The 23,861-nt window shown below is 38.7% G+C and overlaps 1 long non-coding RNA gene and 2 pseudogenes across 1 annotated transcript; 1 reads left to right on the forward strand and 2 right to left on the reverse strand.

The window, feature by feature from the left end:
* Positions 1-4,251: 4,251 nt before the first annotated feature.
* On the forward strand, positions 4,252-5,466 carry LOC145234646 (uncharacterized). Its single transcript, XR_013861311.1, has 3 exons — positions 4,252-4,829; positions 5,038-5,085; positions 5,161-5,466. It is a non-coding gene; the product is annotated as an uncharacterized LOC145234646 (long non-coding RNA).
* A 4,481-nt stretch (positions 5,467-9,947) lies between these two features.
* LOC145234286 (protein FAM200A-like) lies at positions 9,948-17,189 on the reverse strand (annotated as a pseudogene).
* LOC145232594 (zinc finger BED domain-containing protein 5-like) lies at positions 15,558-16,186 on the reverse strand (annotated as a pseudogene).
* Positions 17,190-23,861: the final 6,672 nt, after the last annotated feature.

A 23,861-nucleotide genomic window follows, 5' to 3' on the forward strand; every position in this document is an offset into this window, starting at 1 on the left:
TCTTGAAGAAAAGCGGTTTGTTTTTTTCCGAACATCAAAGCCCATTTGCAAAATCTTCCAGAAAGTACATGGAACTCTGAGAAATATACTGAAGAAATAAAGGTAGTGTTTGATGATTTTGAAGATCGATTTCGTGACTTTCAAAAGATCGAAGAAATTGATCAATATTTATCACAGTGCTCTTCAACCTTTTTAGTAACGCGGAACCCTTAAGGTATTTTGTCAAACTTTGCGGAACCCCCATAAAATAATTTTAATGAATGTAATACAAGTAGGCTACATCAAGGAAAAAAAGATGCGTACACATCCAAAGCACATCACAAAGGTTGACTTGAATTAAACGGTTAACTGAAACGCATTGCCGTGTTATTTGTATCGGTCGTTTCTACATTAATCTCGCAACTTAGCTAGAGTGTAACAAGGTTGTATATATTACGTCACAATTGATCAATGGTATAACAAAGGTTAACAATATTGCACAGGCATTGCTGTTCGAAACAATGATACTATGAATCATTCGTGTTCGAATTGCTACTCCCCGTGCAGCCCTTAAAGTTCACGGAACCCCTGAAAGGGTTGTACGGAACCCCGGTTGAAGAGCTCTGATTTATCATATCCATTTCAGTCTGATTTGAACGTGTCTTCAATCTCCAAACAAATCAGTGAAGCGTTTGAATTGGATAAAGCGGCAATTGAAATGGAAATGTTGGCGATAACAGCTGACGTATTCCTTAAGGCTCGTTCGGGCGAAAATAATTTCTGGCAGGTTGTAGACGTAAAATACACCAATGTTAAAAATGTGCGGAGTATATTCATTCCTGTATTGGTTCTACTTATTTATGTGAATCTGCATTTTCATTTATGAATGTAATCAAAACAAAACACCGTGCTATGCTCACTGACAACCACTTGCGCGATTGCCTGGTAGAGCTACTGACGCGGTGCCTCCTAGGAGTTCCGAAAGTGCTATCTGGTTTGATTTAGTATATTTTTTTATCTGTTTGAACTGTCTGCATTAATTGTACAATAATGCATTTCAGGTGAAAATGGACATAAAGTTAACGAACTGTAATATGGGGAATGAATTCAACTTTTAATGAGAAAATATATTTACGCATAAAACATTTATTTGTAGGCAAAATAAAAATTCTATTTTATTACGAAAATCCCCGAAAAGACTGTCTGAAAATTCTAGAAAGCATTCTTTTAGCATCTCTCCAACAACTTGCTTTAAATGAGGCTAAAGTAGTTGCTTTTGACGAAGTACAAAATCTTTTTAGACCGATTTGCTGTCCTCGCAAATTTATTGTGAGCTCTTTAACTTTTATCTTTCTTGCTTCACTTCTAAGTAGATCGTTATTGTACTGGCCATGTGTCAAGTGTCTTTCCAAATTTCCTTTCTTGGGCAATGCAAGATAAGCATTACAGATTAGACATGTGCAATTCTCTTTTACCATGACAAAAAAATAATCGATCTCCTATTTATCATTAAAGTGATACGTTTTCTTTCTCTTTAAACCGCTTATCATTTAAGCTGAACTGGTGCTACCGCTCAACTGTAAATTTCCCCAATCAATTGCAACTGCTTTGTTAACGTAAACATTCAAGTTGTTACGACAAACATTGCAGTTGTTACGACGTACTTTGATGCCAAAATCATAATTGTCACGCAACAAAGAAGTAATATTTATTTGCTTATACTATGTTTCCATGTCGCGTTTGGGCTTGGCCCAAAACTTTTTGTCCATGTTTTGAATTTAGCGCCAAAACTTGGTCGAGTTTCCATGTCGCCAACGCAGTCAAGCGTAACGTGTTACAACGATTTGTTGCCTGGCTCGCGCTGCTTAAGACCAAAACAAAACACTGCAAACTAGCCTTGGAATGTAATGAAAACTACAAAACTGTGATGCAATGTAACTTCTACATCTAAAGCTGACTTGAGTGATGTAGGATATGAAAAAAAGTTACAAAAATTAGCTGTTACAGATAGACAGTTGACACTGTTATTTAAAATGAGTAGGTCAAATAAGAAATTAATTTGATGTACTAGGAGATTTTGTAGATGAACAAGTAAGAACAACCTGCAACCCAGAACGACAAGTATGCACTGTGCTTGGTAAGACTTGCTTATTTCATGGTAGCCATCAATTTTTTTTTAAGCCTTATTTTAACCTGACAGAGTTACAACGTTTTAATTGTGTTTGATCATTTGTGTGTGCTTCTACACATTCTTTTCTTATTTAACAAAGGCAACAATCTAACTGCTGTTGCATTTAACAGGTATTTGCTAACTTAATTGTTGCTTTTAGGTTTGGCAACCAAGAACTACTCAATCACTTGCAAGAACTCCAGCTTTTTTCAGCAAACCAGGTAATGATTCTGTTTATGTATGCAGATGGAGTGATTGTTTTAATAATGTGACTCTATCTTGTTTGTTTTTGATATAAAATACAAAAATTTGTACAATGGGGCAGTTAATTAAAATATGAAATGGCCACACGATGTCGCCACGCAGCAGTTATAGTTAGCGGCGGATTTGTATTGCGGGGCTACTGTTGTCTGATCAAATCGAACGTTTGAAAGAAACATTTAAGAAATTAATCATATTGCTGATACAATGTCACAATACTATTGTGTGGCAATTTGCCTGGAAAGTAAAGGTGGCCATAAATTTCCACTTAACAGTCAACTGCATGAGAAAAGGAAGGTGACTATCAAGCGTTATGACCCTTAAACTGAAAAGTTGTTGAAACCGATAATTTATTTATTCTATCAGATGAAAGAAATACATGGCCAGCACGAGAAGTTGTTGATCAATCAATGATCGCCAAATTTAAACAGCAGTTTCCTGCTACCAGAGTTATTTTAGATGCCACAAAAATTAAAAAAACCAACCAATGTTAAAGCTCAAAATTCCACATTTTCAACATGTAAAAATACCATACGGATTCTGGTTGGAATTTTACCAAAAGGGCTAGTGACTTTTCTAAGTAATTTTCATGGAGGATGTACAAGTGATATGCTAGTAATAGAAGATTCTGTACTATACTAAAATGTTTCAGAGTTTTCTTAACCCGTAGACAGCATTATGGCAGATAGAGGAATCAGAGTGCAATATTTGTTTACATCCTTTGATATATTTGTTAACATCCCTAACAATGCTAAAAGGAAAAAGCCAGCTTGAAAATATTTCAGTAGTAACTAAAGGATAGGCATACTGCATCAGAAAGGATCAATGTTAAGAGAGTCATAGGACTCTTAATATAAAATAATATATAGCTAAAATATACAATATATTAAAGCAATCCATGCCTCATTATGCTGCATCTGTCAAATAAACTTATTTTTGTTTGTTTTATGGGGACAAATGTTAGGCAATGTATTGTTAGAGACAAGTGTTACGTTTTTTTTGTGTATGTCAGTTAGGGTATGGCAGTTCTGTCCAGCACAATGTGTGTGTGTTTTCCAAAAAGTACATGATAATGTATTCTTATGTTATCAACTAAACATTTAGTATATAATTACTTAAACCAATGACCGATTCGCAATTTTTCTGCACAAATACATCTTTAAATGTATACACCATAAAGTAGCAGTACTGCTTATTAGCAATGCCCAAATGTCCTTGAATCTGAAAACTTAAAAATCTTCGAATTCATACACCACAAAGTAGCAGTACTGCTTATTAGCAATGCCCATTTGTCCCTTAATCTGAAAGTAGTATTTATGATTTTTTTAATTGAAGGCTGTCACTCACAAATTCAGATATGGGAAGTTAGCACCTTCGGTAATAATTGCAATCTTTGGGTGACACTAAAACGCTGAATGGGCGGGACGTCGCGGAAACCGCTCAATATCGGGTAAATTGCTGACGGTTAGTGCTATTAGGGTTAGGTTGAGGTTTTATAATAGTATATGAATCAAAAAATGTCCCTGCCTAAAACTTATTCAACTATTTCCTGACATTAGGCAAAAATGCTATGGCGGGACGTCGCGGGAGATGGCGGGACGTTTCGGGCGCGGAATGTAGTGTTCGGCGGAATTTTTTTTAATGATTTTCTATTATAAAACCTTATCCCAACCTTAATAGCTCCAACCGTCAGCAATTTAACCCGATATTTAGCGGTTTTCACGACGTCCCGCCCTCCATTCCGCCCATTCAGCGTTTTAGTGTCACCCCAATCTTTCCCTAGATCAGGGGTTCCCAACCGGTGGTACGCGTACCACTCGAAGGTGAAGGTTTTTTAAGTGGTACGCGAGTAGCTTTCGTTTTTTTTTCACAAAAATTTGGATTCACAACTTTCTATTTTGTTTATCTGGTTTTGTTTACAAAAAAATTTCCCCAAGCCTCTTCTTATTGTTACGTAACTATTTCTGTTGTTTCGTATCATTACGATCTACAAACTACAGGTCATGTCAATTGCCAACAAGAAGCACAGTTGCTTTGAAAAGCCGTACAACGCTGTGGGACAGTGGGCGTTGATTACGGCAAATGATTGCTCAGCCAATTGGTGGACAGTAAACAAAAGCAAAAATATCATTAAATTTGCTTTAGTGTTATTTTAGTAGGCCAATATTATTATTCTTAATAAAATATGATTCGATTAAATAAGTTGTTCTGCAAGAAGTGGTACGCGTGGCAGTACAAAGCGTCGAAGTGGTACGAGATCGAAAAAAGGTTGGGAACCCCTGCCCTAGATGGACATTTAATCTTAACCAAACCAGTTTTCTCTTGCTTTGCATCTGGTTTTGCAGCAAAGTATGGCTGTTGGTTGTCAATAAACAGACCTGCCGCACTCATGTGGATATTTTTTGTTTTGCTGAACAAAGTAAGTGCCCTTTTTTCATACATTTTGCCATAACATATTGCTCCTGTGGACAGTGCAAACTTAGAGTCACATAGTTTTGCATATTTCTTCTTTCAGTTGCCAAAATAATATCCCTAAATTTTGGTGCTGTTATGCGAAACTTTCATTGGTTAACATTCCTTGCACTTACTTTGTTCAGTTGTGTTTCATTCATTTTTTTAATTTGTAGAAAACAAGGTTTACAAGTCACCACTATACAGTACATGTAATAAATAAAGTGAGTGATTACTTTTCAATTGTGTTGCAGGGTGGCGAAACGTTTAAAACTGATCTGTATAACTTTTCTTAACAGATAGCTCTTCTGTGATGTGAAATTTGGAAACCATAAGAGCTGTGGCTGCTAGATGTTTGCATGAAGCAACAGGTCCTCTTCCTGCTGCACACTCACATTCTGAATTTACAATTTCTCCACTGTTTTCAAGTTTTATTTTGACATTATATGAAACATTTTTTTCAGTGAAGCATGTACAATGCCACTTAAATAAAACTCAGATAAACATTTCAGACTAGGCGTCCTTTCACAATAGCCTTCACATCACTGTTGGAAATTTTGTCACATGTGGACTTGAAATGAAAATAAACTTTCACTTGTTCCTCAGTTGTGTGTGTTATTTGATCCTAGCTGATTATTTGAGTAAACTCCACTTTGTGCCACTGTAACTCAGAGTTGCTACCTAAATTCTCCATCAAGCTCACAGCACAAGTGAAGTTGTCATTCCTATCATGAGCCTGAAGTCTGTGTACAAGTAGTTATGCAGAGAAAAAACAAGAAGCTATTGCAAAAAAACACAGAAATACAACGCATCTTAAAATTAAATCCTCCTTCTTGCCAGTTGTTTTGGGACATCTTTTATTCAACTCAGATTTCCATTTAGAATAATCCATTTTTAGTTGATTTAAGTTGGCAAATAACAATGTTTAGTGGTAAAAATATGACGGAGTAGAGTTGTGTTGACGGAGTAATGCGAAATTTAGGCCTTTAGGCGCGTTTGTGCCGTTATGACAACTATAACTGTTGCGTGGCGACACCATGCGGAATTTTCGACCCCTTAACTGCCCCATTTTTAAACTACTATTCCTGATTTTATTACACAGTCAATGCACAGAATACAGTTGAACCTCTAAAAAAGTTTTCAATAAAGTAGTCAGCAATAGTTGATGCACCAGGACAAGTAAAATAGGATGTACATGACACAAAAACACAATTTGCAAAATTCATATCATCACAACCTTGCAGAAGTATTTTCCATGATAATTATAAGTACTACTCTGTTGATTCTGAACATAGTCTTGTAAAGGAAGCATTGAGTAGACTGAGTCAGCATCACCTAAATCATTGGAGAAATGGCTGTTCCTTTAGTCAAAACATGACCCTATACCAGTGGTTCTCAAAGTATGGGTCGCGCTATGGTGATTCACTTCTGCCCAAACGAACTAGTACTGCGTTAAGTAAACACAAACGAAGTTACTTAATGTAGTAGCAAAGTCACCTCACTCGACCACATTGTACAGTAAAAATGAACCAATCATTACCACATACAGACGACAATAGGCTTCCAACTTTACTGTTACGCACCTGGCGATTGTTACGTCATAACACGGAAAATAATAGGACAAGTTAATCATGCGAAACTGACGGTGGAGATGTAACAGTTAGCGTTTACGGATGAGTTCGTACAAGGAAACATTTTTAGGTTTGGGATTCACTTCTGTGATCATGTTGCTGCAATGCCACAATATGTGCTGTGTTATGCAGTGTTGTCGAACGAAACGAGCATCGGTTTTGACATGGGCGGATTCCTATGCAGCGACGAATTGCAGTCCGTCTCGTTATCGAACAGCACAGTTAAAGTCGAATCTGAGATCTTTCACTGAATATAAAATATGAAGTGGTCTCCCGAATGAAAAATAGAGCCGTGCATTGAAGATATAATAAAGGAAAAATTTCAGTTTCATCAATCACTCTAAAATCAATCAATCATTTGTTTGTAACAAATCACTGTTTTATAGTTCTGTGTACTACAACTGGTTGTCTGTGCCTTTTTCATGCATATCAGAAAAAAATACTTTTTTTGATGTTTGAGGCTTGGGTCGTGAGATGTTCATAAAACTCAGATTTGGGTCGCGGTCAAAAAAGTTTGAGAACCACTGCCCTATACCAAAAAAACACTTATTGCAACAAAACCAATTGACTGTTTCAGGTCTGTATTATGCAGCTGTTTCTTGTTTCCTGCTAGGGCATATTATGCAAACTATGTTAATAGCAAAAGTGTTTTTTTTTACTTTTTGAGTATTTTAACTCACCTGTATTTTATAAAATTAAGTATGGTCAGCTTTTCCTGGCATTGCCAGCAGAAACGAAATCTTGTCCTTAGATAATTCATGTTGTGCAGGTTACACAACATATTATTCAATTCTGTGCATATTTATATGCATACATCTACTGTAATACGGTGTCACTATACTGAATGCTAGCCATGTTGGCAAAAGTTCTTCGCAGTTCCAAACACAGCTCTGCTACATTGTTGTTTTACGAATATAACTGCGCTATTCGGCATTTTCAAGCTTACAATACGTGTAAACGATTCACAAAACATGGCCTAAACTGAGTATAAACCACCTGAATTAGATGACCCAAAAAATTTCGATTTGGGCCAAGTAATTTTGCTGCGTATTTTTCACTTCCAAATATGGTCACATGGCCCAAACCCGCGACATTGAAACGTAGTATTAATGTGCTACGGCACACTTCTGTGGTGTGTCAAATTGTCGCAATTTCTGTTAGATATTGTTTAATTTTGGTTGTTGATGAATATTAAACTGTTGATTAGTTAATATGGGATTTATTGGCGATCGACCAGTTAAAAGCAGACGATCGACGTGTTGGTCACACCAGCCATAGAAGACCTCTCTTCGTAGAAAATTGTTTTTTACATATTTTGCCTACAAAACCAAAAATATGTTGACAAATTCTTAACAGCAAAACAAGTTCTTACCTTTTGATGTCCAAGGAATCCAAATCCTCACAATCAATAACAATTTTAATATTTGATTCACAATTCATTTTATTGACGTAAGAATCCTAAAAACACAATATTATGGTAAATTGTGACAGATTTTGGGTAAATGTCACCACGATCCACAACGTCACTTTAATACATGTTGTCCATATTAGTACATAAAACGAGTCAGCATACCTAATTTCGTAACTGTCCTGATGTTCCGGGAAACTTTTTTTTTTTTTTTTTCGCAAGCCAAAATTAAGATTTCCCTCTTGCCCAACAAGCACTTTCTTGTCATGCAGTGAAGCGTGTCTGTGTCCGAAACCAACTCCATTGTTACGTCACGGTTTCCCCTTATTACTTTTAAAATCATTGACCCAACTATTCAAAATGGATACATGAATTTACTTCTGGAAGACGCATTAGTAGAAAATATGTGGCACACCTACACACAATGCAGGTCATCAAACCGGGAGAATCTTTTGGACCTAAATGTGCAGATTTTCTTGGCGTTGGGCAGGCCTGTCAAACTCGCGGCCCCCGAAGCCCTCCAATGCGGCCCACAAACAGTCAACAACAATTGTAGTATTTTGTCAGATTTTTATCTAATTATACAAAATTTTTCTTACTTTTCCAGTTGAAAGCTATTATTTAAACAGACGTTTACCGAAATTTAATTTATACATACAAATTCATATGTTATGAATAGAAACGATAGTAATTAAACCGTTTCAGTCAAGGGTGTACAACCCGCGGCTGTACGGCCACATTAAAATATATGTACTGGCAGGCGTGATGTAATTAAAACTTCTTTGCCAAAACTTTTGATTTTCAAACTGCCCTGAACAGATTTTGTGTTACTGAAAAGAGTATTACCAGCCTAGTAGCCACATGCTACAGACTTTTTGTAGCCTATTGTGTGCAAACAATGCGAAAAAACAGGTACGAAAAGCGTCACAATATAGATTATGACGTAATAATAGAGTTAAAACTGCTGGTCTGGAAATTAATCTGAGCTTTCGGGGCGTCAATATGTATATGATATAAACCCTTTTCTTGTAATTTTTTTTTAAAAAACAGCAGATAATTGGCGGCCGTTGGTGAAATAAGGATCTGCAATGCGGTCGTCGTAGGGAAAAGGTTGTTTAAGTGTATAAAACTAGATTAAAAATCACATGCGGCCCTCGGCATCATTCCCAAACTGCAATGTGGCCCGCGAACCCCACGAGTTTGACACCCCTGGCGTTGGGCATTGTGTGAACCTATGTAAAATATACAAAGAGTCACACCACTTTTCGGACTGTCCCTTCGGGTCTCCTATTTCGTCAGCAGACCCAGAAACAACAACAAAAAAAACAGCAGCCAGATAAATCCACGGCAAAAAAATATTCCAAAAATTAATCCGGACACGTAACGGACATACTTCGACAATCGACAAACAAAATTCAAAGAGGCTAAATGCAAAAATCAATTTGGATAACATAATGCAGAAGAAAGCTTTCCAATCTCTTGCAGAAGAGCAGTCACAACCTTCAACAAAATCTGTTGTAGCACGTTTTAGGCAAAATATACAATTCAATTACGAAATCATTACTGACTTTAGATTACAAAAAATAGATTTCCAATACAATGAACACTTTTCACTAACATAAACATGCCATCTGGACAAAATTCCGGCTCTGTCACGAAACGGTAAGACTTATTTCAAATTAATGAACGAACCATAACACAGCATTTGCATCGGCACATCATTCTAGGCGGGGACTTCAATTCAACTGAAGACCAGTTGAAACAATCAGAACCATGAGATACAGTAGCGACCAACTTTTTTGAATCGACACCATTTAAAAACACAACCTTACAGATACATTTCGGTACTACCATCCTACAAAACAATTTTACACACGAGTAACAAGTTGCGTTGCAACAAGAATAGACAGAATTTACTGCACCAGTAATACCAGTACTTGTTTTTAGAAAAGTATTTTCAAAAAGATGACTTTTTTATTTCCCGAATCGACTAATGCAACGAAGAAGTAAAAATGAAGAAAAGATAAATTTAATGATCAATCTGTATTTATTTGCCTTCTGCAAGTCGATCGATGCGGGGCACAACTTTGCTTACTGCACATCGGAAATCATGGCCGGGGGAAGTAAGGCGGTTACGACTCTTCGTCTTGATATTCATCATTGAAGAGAATCCCTGCTCGCACTCCCACGTAGAGGGGAATATTAGTAACTGGGGTATAGCGCGACGGGCTAATGTGGGATACGAGGAGGCCATATTCAGCCAAAAAACTGTAGGAGAATATTCTTGTGCATTGCTTGTGTAGTGTCGTCAGCCTGAATATCGATGAGGTGCTATTGCTCCCCAGTTCCAACAGGTAGGTCGGCTGGGTCCACAGAAAATGGATCAGTGATGTAGGGACAGCAATCCACCTCCGGGAAGTAATGAGTAAGCTCAGCTTTTAGTACCGTGAGGTGGCATAATACCTCATCATCACTTTGGCCATCCTCCCGGAAGACTAAGTAGTTCGAACATTCCATAGCGCTTGTTTTTTACGTTATTTGACCAAAGTTCCAGCTTGCGCACAAATGCCCGTAGCCTTGAGATAAACTGAGTGACAGTGCAGTCTGTTCCTTGTATTGATAGGTTCAGGTGGTTGATGACCCCAAAAATATCAGAGAGGTAAGCCAACCTTACGATAAACATTTCATCATCAAAGTAATTTCATGGCCCTTTTGTGTGAAAAAAACGTGTAATTCTTCGCCTTGCCTCGGAAAAGCCAACGCACCTCCGTATAGTAAAGGAAACAAGTGCGTTGAGAGCCCAGATCTTCGCAGAGCAGTTTGAACAATCGAGTATTCAAGGCAGACGTTTTCACTGCATTAACCATTTTTACAACCCGGTTTAAACAGGCTAACAAACTTGGCGGCAGCACTTTAGCGCAAAGGGCGAATCTGTGTATAAAACAATGGACAAAGATGATGTTTGGCGACACAGCTTTTACATGAGTTCGAAATGCATAGCCGGAGCCCCATCAGTCGTGCAGCCAACCAACTTCCCCCACTCTAGTTCATTTCGCTTGAAAAAGTCGTTCAAAACATTAAAAATATACATTCCTTTGGTAGTGCCTAAAAAGTTCTGACTTAACAGTAATTCGGTAGTTACCTTGTCTTGTTGAGTGTATCGGACATATACCAGTAACTGAGCGCAATTGGTGACATCCGTGGATTCGTCAAGTTGAATTGCAAACTGTTGTGTTATTGTACATTTACTTTTGTTACCGCATTATTTATTGCTGTTACCGTAACGTTAGCGTCATTTATATTATTTTACACATGATTTATTATTGATACTCATGATTGCGTCCTACCACATTTCACTATGTGTGACGTTTTTACTTCATTCGAATTACGGCGTGGCCGCGTGAGTGGCGAATACAACAGATTGGCGACGAGGATTACGGATCGATCTAAGTGATCAATTTTTAAGCAATTAGATTATGCTATTTTCCTTCAACTAAAGTATCACACGATGACAACAAAGGAACTTGTCGAAATTCTAAGGCAACAACTTGAACAACAGAAAGTTTTTATGGAACAGCAATCTCAACGCCACAATGAACAGATGAATAGTTTGATGGAAACTTTGCACAAAATGTCCAGCAGTACAACTACAGGATCTGTAACTACGAGTACGGTACCAAATTTTACTGCCTTTGATCCTACTGCAGAATTATGGACTGATTGTTACAATAGATTTCTGACCTTCATAGGAGCACACTCTGTGCCAGAAAATAAGACACCACAAGTTTTTCTAACAAATCAATCTTCGGTAGTGTTCAAGTTACTACAAAATCTAGCAGCACAACAAGATCCATCTATTAAAATCAATGATCTAAAATTTGAGCAAATAACATCTTTTATGGCTGAACAATACAATCCAGAGGTTTGTGATCAGAGAACGATATAAATTTTGGAGTGATATGAGGCGCAAACCTGGTGAAACTGTAAGTGAACTAGCTGCAAGAATACGCCAAGATGCAGTTACTTGTGATTTTGCGTCAATTACCAATCCCCAAGATGAAGCTATGTGCACACGTTTCATTTGCTCAGTTAGCAATGAAGCTGTTCTTAAATCTCTTTTCAAAGTAGAAGATGGATTAACATTTCCTCAAGCCATCAAAATAGCACTCGAAACGGAAGATGCAGCAAAAGTGGCAAAAGAAACTGCTGGCACTTCAAGTGGAAATCAAGCATTCTCCATTAGAGTAAACAAGCAGCAGCAGCAACAACAGCACAAAGTTCCAGTTACCATTTCCAAAAATCTCAAATGTGGTCGTTGTGGAAGGAAGGGACATACTGGAAAGACATGTTTTCATAAAGAGTCTACATGCCATTACTGCAAGATGAGAGGTCATATTACTACAGCTTGTTGGACGAAGAGGAAACAAATTCCAGTTCATTCCATTGTTAATTCTTTCCAAACTGTTAAAGCTGTAAATGCTTCTTCTAGGCTGAATCAGAAAATTAACATTAATGGTAATGTTTATGATTTTGAAGTAGATACTGGTGCTGGTGAAAATTTTATCACCAAAGACAGATGGAGCTGGGAAGACCTTTACTTCAATCAACTAAAGTCTGTTTTGAGTCTGCTACTGGACACAAGTTGCCCACACTTGGGAAAGTTTGTCCAAAACAAGTAAGCCTTGCTTCAAACATGCTAATGAAGAGTCACATTAATTTTATTGTAACTGATGTGCCAAATCTGAATCTACTTGGCAGAGATGGAATTGTTAAATTGGGATTTTCAGTTGATTCCCTTATTAACGAAGCAAATGATAATGCCACAGTATATCATGTTAATGCTGGTGGACAAAATGTATCCCTACAGAAGGCATGTACACAACTATGTGATGAGTTTCATGATCTTTTTAAAAATGAATTGGGATGTTTAAAGAATTTTGAACTTGATGTAAAATTTAAGGAAAGTGCCAAACCAATTTTTTGCAAGCCCAGACCAGTCCCATTTGCCCTACAGGACAGTCTGTCACAAGCTTATGCAGCTGGTATTGCAAAAGGAGTTTGGAAAAAAGTTCAATTTAATGATTATGGCACTCCTGTAGTTCCTATATGGAAAAAGTGTTTACCAGGACAGGTTAATCCACCTATACGTGTATGTGGTGACTATTCTGTGACAGTGAATGCACAACTGGAAACACATCGCCAACCCTTACCTTTACCTGAAGATCTAATGCGCAAACTAGGAGGCGGACATGGTTTTACCAAAATTGACCTAGCAGACGCATATAATCAAATACCATTAAGTCCTGAAAGTCAAAGAAAACTTGCATTAAGTGTCCATCAAGGAGTTTTACTTCAAAAGAGACTGCGCCAGGTTACTTCCAGGAAATCATGGGACACTTAACGGCAGATCTTACAGGTGTTGCAGTTTACTTGGATGATATATTAGTGAGCGGAGCCAATGCAGAAGATCACTTGAAGAATCTTCGCTCACTTTTACAGAGACTGCAAGACAAAGGATTAAGGTGTCGACGTGAAAAGTGTGAATTTGCCAAATCAAGTGTTGAATATTTGGGACATCAACTGTCACCAGAGGGAATAAGGAAAGGAAAAAAGGTGAGTGCAGTGCTACAAATGCCTGCACCCACAGATGTTGCTACTTTACGTTCCTTTCTTGGCTGTGTACAATTTTACAGCAAATCCTTACCTAATTTGTCTACGGTGTCCGAGCCTCTTTATCTTCTTACGCAGAAGGGAATTAAATGGAAATGGGGTAAAAGCCAGGATGTTGCTTTTCGGACACTGAAAGAGATGCTATGTGCAGACACTGTACTTGCTCATTTTGACCCTACTGTGCCAATAGGGATTTCTTGTGATGCGTCTAGTGTAGGTATTGGGACAGTTATATTTCATAGATTTCATGATGGGAAGGAACGACCTATTGCAACTGCATCGAAAACACTGACGAAGACACAAAGAAAGTACAGTCAAATTCAAAAAGAAGCGCTTTCCATTATTTTTGCACTTCAAAAGTTTCACCAATTTCTTTATGGAAGAAAATTTATTTTGGTGACTGATCATAAGCCATTGCTTGCATTATTTGGACCGACTATAGCAACACCAGCTTTAGCAGCCAATCGATTGGCCAGGCTTTAAGTAGGATGCCTGTAGGACCTGATGCTACCTTCGATAATGAAGAAGATGAGGAAAATACCCATGTGGTAAACACCATTAATATGGTTAGCATGCAGATAGTTCCAACAGATCCTAGAATTTTAATTAAAGAATCTCCAAAAGACCCTGTTGTCTCTACTGTAATGAGGTATACCCGAGAGGGATGGCCATTGACTGTTGAGCCAACAGAACAACCTAAACATCAAGGATACCAAGTGGAAGACTTTCGAAAACTTTCCAGTTCTCTTTCTACAACCAAGGGATGTTTATTTTATGGAGCTCGTGTGGTTATTCCTTACAAGCTTAGATAATCTGTGCTACAATTACTTCATTTGGGTCATTTTGGAATCCAAAGAATGAAACAATTGGCCCATACAGTGGTTTATTGGCCAAGAATTGATGTTGATATTGCCAGGACATGCAAAAATTTTTCTAGTTGCATGTTACAGCAGAATAAACCTGCTAAGCCTGTTAATCATCCTTGGATGCTTCCAGAGAAACTTTGGAGCAGAATTCATATAGACCATGCTGTTATTTTTATGGGAAGTAATTGGTTAGTCCTTGTGGATGCATACTCTAAAAATCCATGCATACATCCAACGAATTCTGTGTCATCCAAAAGTACTACAGTTTTGTTGGAACAAGACTTTTCACATTTTGGATATCCGCATACCATTGTGTCTGACAATGCTACGTCATTCAAGTCGGAAGAATTTCAAGATTGGTGCCGTGGCCCGTGAGAGAGGAATTACTCACCTTACTGGTGCATCATATCACCCTGCAACTAACAGTTGAAAGTTGAAAGATTGGTTCAAGCTTTGAAAAAGTCCAAGTTACTGCCACGAGCAGCACTTCAAGAGTTCTTGATGCAGTATAGAAGAACTCCATTATCTAGTGGATTTTCACCCAGCGAATTGTTGAATGGACGACAAATTCGAACGAAAATCGAAACATTGCTTCCTTTTCCAGCTCACCTAGCTCAAGGAAGACAACAGTCGAGGAGATCGGCAAGTGAACCGCATAAGTATCAATATAAACTGTGTAGTATATTATAAATCACGAGTCACCAGAGACTCAGTACGACAGTATCAAGTTGGGAGTTTGTGTTACGCGCCATTGGCAGGTCCAAGACAACCCCTTGATCCTAAATGGATGCCTGCGGTGGTTACAAAAGTATTTGGTGAAAGAAGCTACGAGGTCAAGACCATTCCAGAAGGTTTAAGATGGAGGCGACACTGTGAACAGCTTCAACCCAGATATTCCGGACAGGATGAGAATCTATGTGATACTATGGAGCTTGATTCTAGCTCCACTGGCGGTTATAGTCTTCGCAACCGCAATTATACTCCCTAGTTGTAATTATTATGTGTTTACTCTTTTTCGTGATAAAAAGAGTCAAAAGGGAGGTGTTGTGTTATTGTACATTTACTTTTGTTACAGCATTATTTATTGCTGTAACCGTAACGTTAGCGTCATTTATATTATTTTACGCATGATTTATTATTGATACGCATGATTGCGTCCTACCACATTTCACTATGTGTGACGTTTTTACTTTATTCGAATTACTGCGTGGCCGCGTGAGTGGCGAATACAACACAAACCCATACTTTGAAGATCTCACTGCTACAACAACTTGGTCGGCAATGCCGATCGACATTTCATCAATACGACGCTTCACAGTGTTATTAGACAGGGACACACTGGACAACTTGACCTCCGCCTCCACCCCGATCACGTTTCGAATCAAGATTTTCGCCGCTGGCATAATTAGAGACTCAGCAATTTTATGCGCCTTCATGTTTTGGGCAACCAGGGGGGGGGGGGACTTCAAATGAAGCTTTTACATTCCCAGACCAGAGCTGTGCACACGGCGCCTGTTTTATCAATGCGTTGATGTTTAGCTTTTTCTCCAAGGCGCTGAAAGTAGCTAAGATCTTGGTCCTTTTTTGTAGGATGGTTTGTTTCAAGATGCCGCTTAAGCAGACTTGGTTTCATGGCACTATTCGAGAGCGTCTTCATGCAAACCACGCACTGCGGGAGAACCTCGCCTCTGTGTTCAATTTCTTCGAATCGATATTTTAGATAACCCGTGTCATCCTTTCGCTTCGACATTTTTCGAAATCAAATTGGTAAAACGTTTGTAACGCACTTTCTGCAGTAGACTACAACTCTCAAACACACTAATTCAACTACAGGCGCATTATCTCTACGCTTGTTATTGTTACCACGAAATAATTAGAACAAGGACATATTATTTTCAAACAATGCCTACCTTACTGGTGGCACCTTAAATGGGTTAGTTGGAGCAAACATAGAAGTGACACGTAATCCGGTGGATTCAGTAACAGACATTTTGTTATCACTTGTTTTCGAGAACCCTATTTCTTGGTGGGAAACACTCAAACATAAAATTAAAAAACTCTATCACTTTCGCGATACGAAAGCGAAAAACCGACACACAAAAAAAAACACGACACACAACAGAATTACAAACACTGATGTCACAAATAAATCCGAACAATTTGGAAGCAAATCTCAAATTTGTTGAAATTAAAAATAAAATAAAAACACAAGAGCAAAATATGGTAAAGGCACGAATAAAAGGTATCACCGCTGAAGAAAAACCCAATAAAATCTTCTTTCGACTCGAAAACACTAGAAAGGAAACAACCAGCATTAGAAACTTAACCATTAACGACAAACTTGAGACAGATCAAACCAAAGTTGTTAACGAAGTTCACAAATTCTACTCCCAACTCTGGCAAACAAATGTAAAATTTCAATTAATGCACATAAACACTTCCTGACCAACATTACTGTGTAAACCCAGCATTTAATGATCACGATCTTAAATCCAATTACTTTAGAAGATTTGGATATAACAATGCGGAAAATGAATTCAAACTCGTCCCCTTGCCAGGACGGTCTCCCAATCGAGTTTTATGCAAAAATTTTGGTCTCTTATCAAACACGACATATTAGAAGTAATGCACAATATATACATCCGAGAAGAATTACCCGACTCCTACACAAACGCAATTGTCAAGTTAATTCCAATGACACAGAACAAAACACTGATTAAGAATTGGCGGCCAATTTCAATTTCACTTTCAAACACAGATTAGATTTGACAACAAAATCTCTACAGAACAAAAATGCGATCTTTCTAAGCGACATCTACTTCACATACACTACAACATCAAATACATTATGGAATACTCGAGACAAAAAACTTCACCTTTGGCATTAATACTCATAGACATGGCGAAATCCTGTAACACAGTGGACCACGACTTTCTATTCAAAACACTCGACAAATTACAAACTAATGAACATATAAAATCTTGGATTAAAATACTGTACAAAAACATCACAAGTCAGGTTAACGTAAATGGTAAATTAACGAATAAAATAAAAATAAACCGCGTATGCTTGTATGTTGCCATAACGAAAGCTCTCATTACAACTACAAACAACAACTCAAACATGATACACGTTGCTATTATCAACACGATAATAATGCCAAAAATACTTCTTGCGCGAGTGTAGTGATCGTTTGTTATGGTAATGGTGGCTGATGAGTCTCAAGGTTATAATCGCGTCACTACAAATTAAAGAAGTATACCACCGTCCTTAACCTCCCAAGTTCCTGGGCTTGTCAGGACAGAGTCCTGGAAACTCCACACACGTGTCTTGCACTTCGATTCGTTTGTTTATTACTTATTCAAATGAAATCTTATTTTTATTCAAATAGAACTTATTCAAATAGAATGTTTGGGAAACAAAAAACAAGTCGGTAGAAATTAATAGTAATAACGTTTACATATAAATTCAAGTTTAACTGACAACCAACACATTACTTCAATGCAAGTAATTGAACAGAAAGCTAAAGAGTTAACTGCGGTATAGGACTAAAACTGTTATGAGCTATTACATCAGCGGTACGTTTTAAATTCATAACACGTGACATTAAACTGTACAACTATGCTCTTGCCGTTGGCGCTTGAACATTTTCTCACACACAAAACAGCGACTGATTCACCGCATGAGGCAAAACATACGATTAAAGCGGGTAAACACCAGATAGCAAAGTCGATCAACCTCCTAATTTAACTGTAACAGGGAATATTATCAACTCGAGCATTTTAGCAAGTTAAACGAGCTAATTTGGTAAACAACTATTGCAAAGTTTGCACAAATTATGACGTAATCGCTACACGAGCATTCCCACCATCACAAGAATACATAAAACAAATAAATCACGTCTCATACCAATTCTTTTGGGCTCCAAACAAAATAAAGCAATTAAATCGTAAGAAATGAATCGCCGATTTTTAATACGGGGGTTTAAGAATGCCAGACATTAAAACAAAAATTCAACTCCACAGAATTAGAACAAATCAGAGACTTAATAAACACCGACAAACTAGCTCTCTATGATTTGGGATTGAAATAAAAAACGATAAAACCCTCACTGTTGAGAAACAACAAACCAAATGCGTGCAACATGACTAAAGACTGGCAACATATACACACACTTTACACTACTTTCAATCGAAATTGGAGTAAGGCAAAGCTTTCGAGGAAAACAGATGCCCATTTCAAAAAATGGTAGACTCACTTTGTGTAAATTTTGTCGTAACCAAGAAGATAACATTGAACATCTATTAACAAATTGCGAAACAACAAAAATCATGAACACGACAAAACCAATATCAAAAAGGTACAACGTCCTTAAAACGTACGGAGACCCTTCCCCACGACCGTCCCTAGTTCGCCCAAACCCGGCCCTTTTCAGGGCCCCTGCGTCGTAGACCTAAACGGCCATTATATCCCTACACCCCCGAGAGCATACTTCTGGAATTACATAATTGACGACAACGGTCAATTTCGATGTGCAACGTCACAAGCTGAGAACTTTGCTAGCACCCGATTTGTATTTTATGTGCATAAATTGACGACGACATGCTACGTTAAAGATCATCTCGACAATGATGTTAACAAATGCAGCAGTTCCCACGGCGTGGAGGAAAGTTGTCCATCGAGATCTCCCGCGGGGGGTCCTGCCTTCAGTAGGGAGACCAAGGTTTTGGCTAAGCTGCCAACCAAGAAGTCAATGAATTTCATCTATGAAATGCTAGCCGAAATTCATTTTCTTGTCTAGAATTTGGAAGGAATAGTTAAACAACGAGGAGGGTCTAACAAACTTTACCTGTAGAACCTGCGAGATGGCAATACAGCTTGCAGAGAAGCTGAACCGCTACAAGTTGTCGAGTTTGCTCGCTTACACGATCTCAAATGAATCATAGTTGTGGTCAAGAAGATACCCCCGTCGATGTGGTCCGCGTGTACCTCGCTTCTAGACAAGCTACCATCAAGAAGGCAAAAAAACTGAAGAACCGTCGGGGGTCCAAGACGGAAAACGAGGCTTGAAGACGGCTGGGAAAGATAACCCGATCGACCCGAAAATAATAATCGGGGGATTCTCCTTGTATGTTGAATATAAAGGTCGACCCCCACAGTGCTGTTTATGCAGGAATCTGAGCACATAAGAGACGCCCGTGACATGGTTCCAGAGTCGTGATGAAAATTTTCCATCACTAGGAAAAAACAGAGCACGAAGAGACGAGCCTTAAATGACCTCCACGCCCAACCAGAAGCCGAGGGGCGTGATTCCTCCTACTAATGCCCCTGGAGTTGCAGCGAGCAGGGCTCTTTAGCTGATGCTGCTACATAGGGTCCAGTCGACCTTGAAGATGACGCCAAGTGCGCTAAAGTAAACATTGACGCCGTTTCAGAGGCTGCCATCCCCGCCGACGAGCACCAGAATCCTGAGGGGAGCGACCTTTCTCCACACAGTCATGGTAAAATTTCCCGCTAGGGAAACCCTGCACTTATTTAATTATTGCACTTGCTTTTCACAGTAACTGTATTTGTTTATTAATATATGTGTTTTTATGTTTCATACTGTTTGTTTGTTCTACCAGATTTATTTTCACGTTTTTTTTTTTCTTTCTTGTTTCTTGTGTTCCATTTTCACACCTTTTTCACTTAACTTTTGTACTTTAACACCTGTAAAATTCGAACGCATCTCCGCTTTAGTAATTTCCCGTGGCGCGTCGTGATTGGCTACTTTTCTAGCGGCGTGTAACGTCGTTTTTCCTCGTGTTTTGTGAGTTTTTCCTAAGTGTGCTCTCGATTGTATTGGTGTTGTTGTGCTGCTGTGCTGCGTTACGTGTTGAACAATACTTTTGAAAAGTTTTATTCATCATATATATTTCTATATATATCATGTGGCCAGTAGCAAAGTCGCCGTTGTAACGTGGTTTTAGCGATAAGCCGCTAGAGCAGGGTTTGGACCGTTTTACGGATTAGGGACATAGCCTCGAATATAGATACATTTGGGATAGTTGGATCTCGCACCTAAACAACTTTCTCTAAATTTCGAGGTTACCAAAATAATTTTCGTAATAATGTGTAGTAGAAAATCCAAACTACATGATCCCGAGTTTACAGATGTAATGATTGAAACTACGTTTCATAGTACACTACGACAACCACCACATGCAATGTTTTCTATGCAAAACAATTGGCAACAGGGATAAGGAATGTCCTCAAGTTGAGGAGGAAGTGAAGGTACCAGTGCTACGTCATCGTCAGAAAAAGAGGAGTAAGAGGCCACAAAGATGCAGGTCTCGAATTCAAAAAGGTGCGAAGAAAAAGAAGGCAGAGGTTTACGCCCTCGCCAAACTCTAACAATAAAAAAATCCCAAGTGCCCATGCGGACACTTTGTTGGCGAACCCGCACAGGGCCAACAAAAATTTGAGAGAGGTCCGCCATCACTTTCGGGTGCACGTGTGGTGCGATTTTACATGCGCAACTAAACCAAAAATAGGGGAACCTTCGCCTCAAGGCCATTTACCCGATGTTGTTCAACCCCAACACCCGGCAAAAAATATAAAACAAATAACCACAACCTTCCTAAGGGACTCTTGTATGAGGTCCAAATGACAGAGTATTAATATTATTTTATTTCGCACGATTTAAAAAAGCCTTTGCCTACATTGCCCACACTTGGCGTACAGGGAGGGCAACTCGAAGATTCTCGTCAACGACTTTCCACCAGAAGCGTTCCCTTTCGAAACGATGTTTGTCAGGGCGACCCCCTTAGCCTGTACTTACTCGTACTGGCTATTGAAACCCTCGCCCAAGCCGTCCAGGATGACCCCAGTGTTGAGGGAATCCGCCTACCTGGAAGGCATTGGATCAGTGGTTCTCAACCTTTTTTGCTATGCGACCCCTTCAGAGATTTTCTAACACAACGCGACCCCTTTAACACGCACACAAGAAGTTTAACTACCAGAATGTGTTGATTGTGTTCATCATACATTTGCAATCTAACGTGGCTCCGATAGTTCGGCGTTTTGCTGTACTCAAGAAAACCCTTAAAAATGTGTTTGTGGCTCATTTTCACTAACCATTTCACTATTTCGTGTTTTTTATGTTAAGAAAAGCCAAAAACTGCAATTATAGAAGTATACTACAATCGCAAATATTGTTGCGCCCGTGACAATCAGGCGGCAGTCCGAGAACTGAAAATTGCCCTTTGTCGTTCACGGGATTCGAACCCAGGATACTCCCGGGGACGAAACCCGATCAGGTTTTGTACATGGGTCAGGCGCGCCAGGCCATTCGGCCAAGTTTCCTGTTGCGCCCGTTCTAGGTCAAACAATCGTGTGAGTTACTATGCTAAACAAAAGTCACAGGGAAAGTTTTTATGCTACTGATAAAATCATTCCGAGTTGAGTTGCGTCTTCGCGACCCCCTCAAAAGTTCTTGGCGACCCCTTTGGGGGTCGCGACCCCCAGGTTAAGAAACACTGCATTAGATTAAGTGCCCCAGCTACGTGGATGACGTCACACTGACTATCACCCACTCTTATTTCGTAAAGAAAGCTTTCCACATTCTGACCTTTTTAATTTGGCGTCGGGCCTGAAAATTAATCCTGAAAAACAAAACAAAAGGCATTAGGCCACTCAATCTAAATACCCTTACCCAACTTCCCGATATCAATTGGTCTCAGTCAAAACTGAATATTTTAGGAATTTTGATCGGCCCTCTAAAAACGATTCAAAACCTGTGGAAAGCAAACACCCTTGGCGACATCGCGGAGAAGGTTCACGCCATGGTGGAAAGGTACGTCGTACGTGTCTGGGAGTCGGAGGGTTGCCCTCCCGATTAAAACATTAGGCATTCGTTTTGACAGAGGTGGGTACAATACTGTAAATATCGAAAAAACAACCCAACAACCACACCCGGTCTTACCTTGACGGAGTACAACATTGGGCATTATTAGTTTTAATACCCCCCACCCTGATCCCCTTCATCACCCTACTATAGCCATTCTTTCAAAAAAAACCTACTCAATAGCAAGATTCGCAACTTTTATCGTTCCCTCAATTGCGCTCCTCTAGTGTCATTCCCCACCCGTCCCAGGGTAACCACTGGAGGAGCATTCACCTTTCTAATAGTTTACGAACTTTAAATTACCTTTAAATTAAAAATTACCGAATCCTGGGTTCGAAACCCGTGAAAAAAAATAATGAATAACGGTGCGTTTACACTACACGCGACGCGATCGGTCATCTATTTGCCTGGTTTGTGCGATAGCTTTTCACTGATCTCTATAAACACTGGATTGCGCTACTGGCCGTCACGGTTGAAGCAAATTGAATGCGGATAGAGTGGAAAAATGTCGATAAATTTTGTTTTAGGCATTTGTATAGCGATTTTGGCAGATATGATTTGTAGCTTAATCGGACGCATCTATTCTAGTGTGTAATAATCTATAAATATGCGTAGATTGACTGTGATGTGTATTAGTGTAGGTGTACTGGGAATACGTTATTAAGTTAGTGTTGAAATAAATCAAGTGGTAATAAATGTTTTATTGTGCAATATAAGTAGTTTTCGTGCCTTTTCAAGTAATTTGGACATGAATCCAACAAGTTGGCTATTTTCTTCACACAAGATGATGTGATACTTCGTGTGACATTACGTTGTGCTGATCCAAACTGCTGTTTTTGACTGTCAACTAACTCCAGTCAATTCTGAGAAACAAGTGGTATAAACGTTTTAATTAAAATCACAAAAAAATAAAATAATATTTCAACTATTTTTAGCAGCATTTGACATTTTTTTTCTGGATTGAGTGCACTTGATTTGGGTCTTTATTATCTTGCCATGGTTATATTATCAAATTTTGCAATATCATTTTCCATTCATGATAAAATTGTTTCCAAACATTTCAGACACAATGGAGTTCATGTTTTTTTCGATAAGCAACCTTCATTGTCTCGGGAAAAATTCCACTGGAAATGTTTCAGTCTCTTCCCAAACCCTCTACAGTATGAAGGGATTGGAATCACATTAAATATGTTTGTGTGTATACTGTTCTACTTGCACCATATATGTTTTGTAATCATTTCTGACACATAGCCTGTGGTATGCTGCACATTTTAAACCTAAACTACTTTGAGGTTGTTGTTTTTTTATCTTGTGAATGCACCATCTGTTATAATGGGCTCACCAATAATGGTGATACATCTGACAAAAATTACAGGATATCTGTTTGAACTTGGCTGGTGCAATTGTATTTGTTGCCTTTATTCCTGGGTAGAGCTACTAACACCATAACGAGAATCACACCCCAACTTTGATTGGTTATATCTCCAAAAATGCTCACGGTTAGGGGTTATTATGGTCGGGGTAAAGGTATTAGCACTT

This window comes from Phallusia mammillata, chromosome 6 (genome assembly GCF_965637545.1).
Source record: "Phallusia mammillata chromosome 6, kaPhaMamm4.hap1.1, whole genome shotgun sequence".
NCBI classification, from domain to species: Eukaryota; Metazoa; Chordata; class Ascidiacea; order Phlebobranchia; family Ascidiidae; genus Phallusia; species Phallusia mammillata.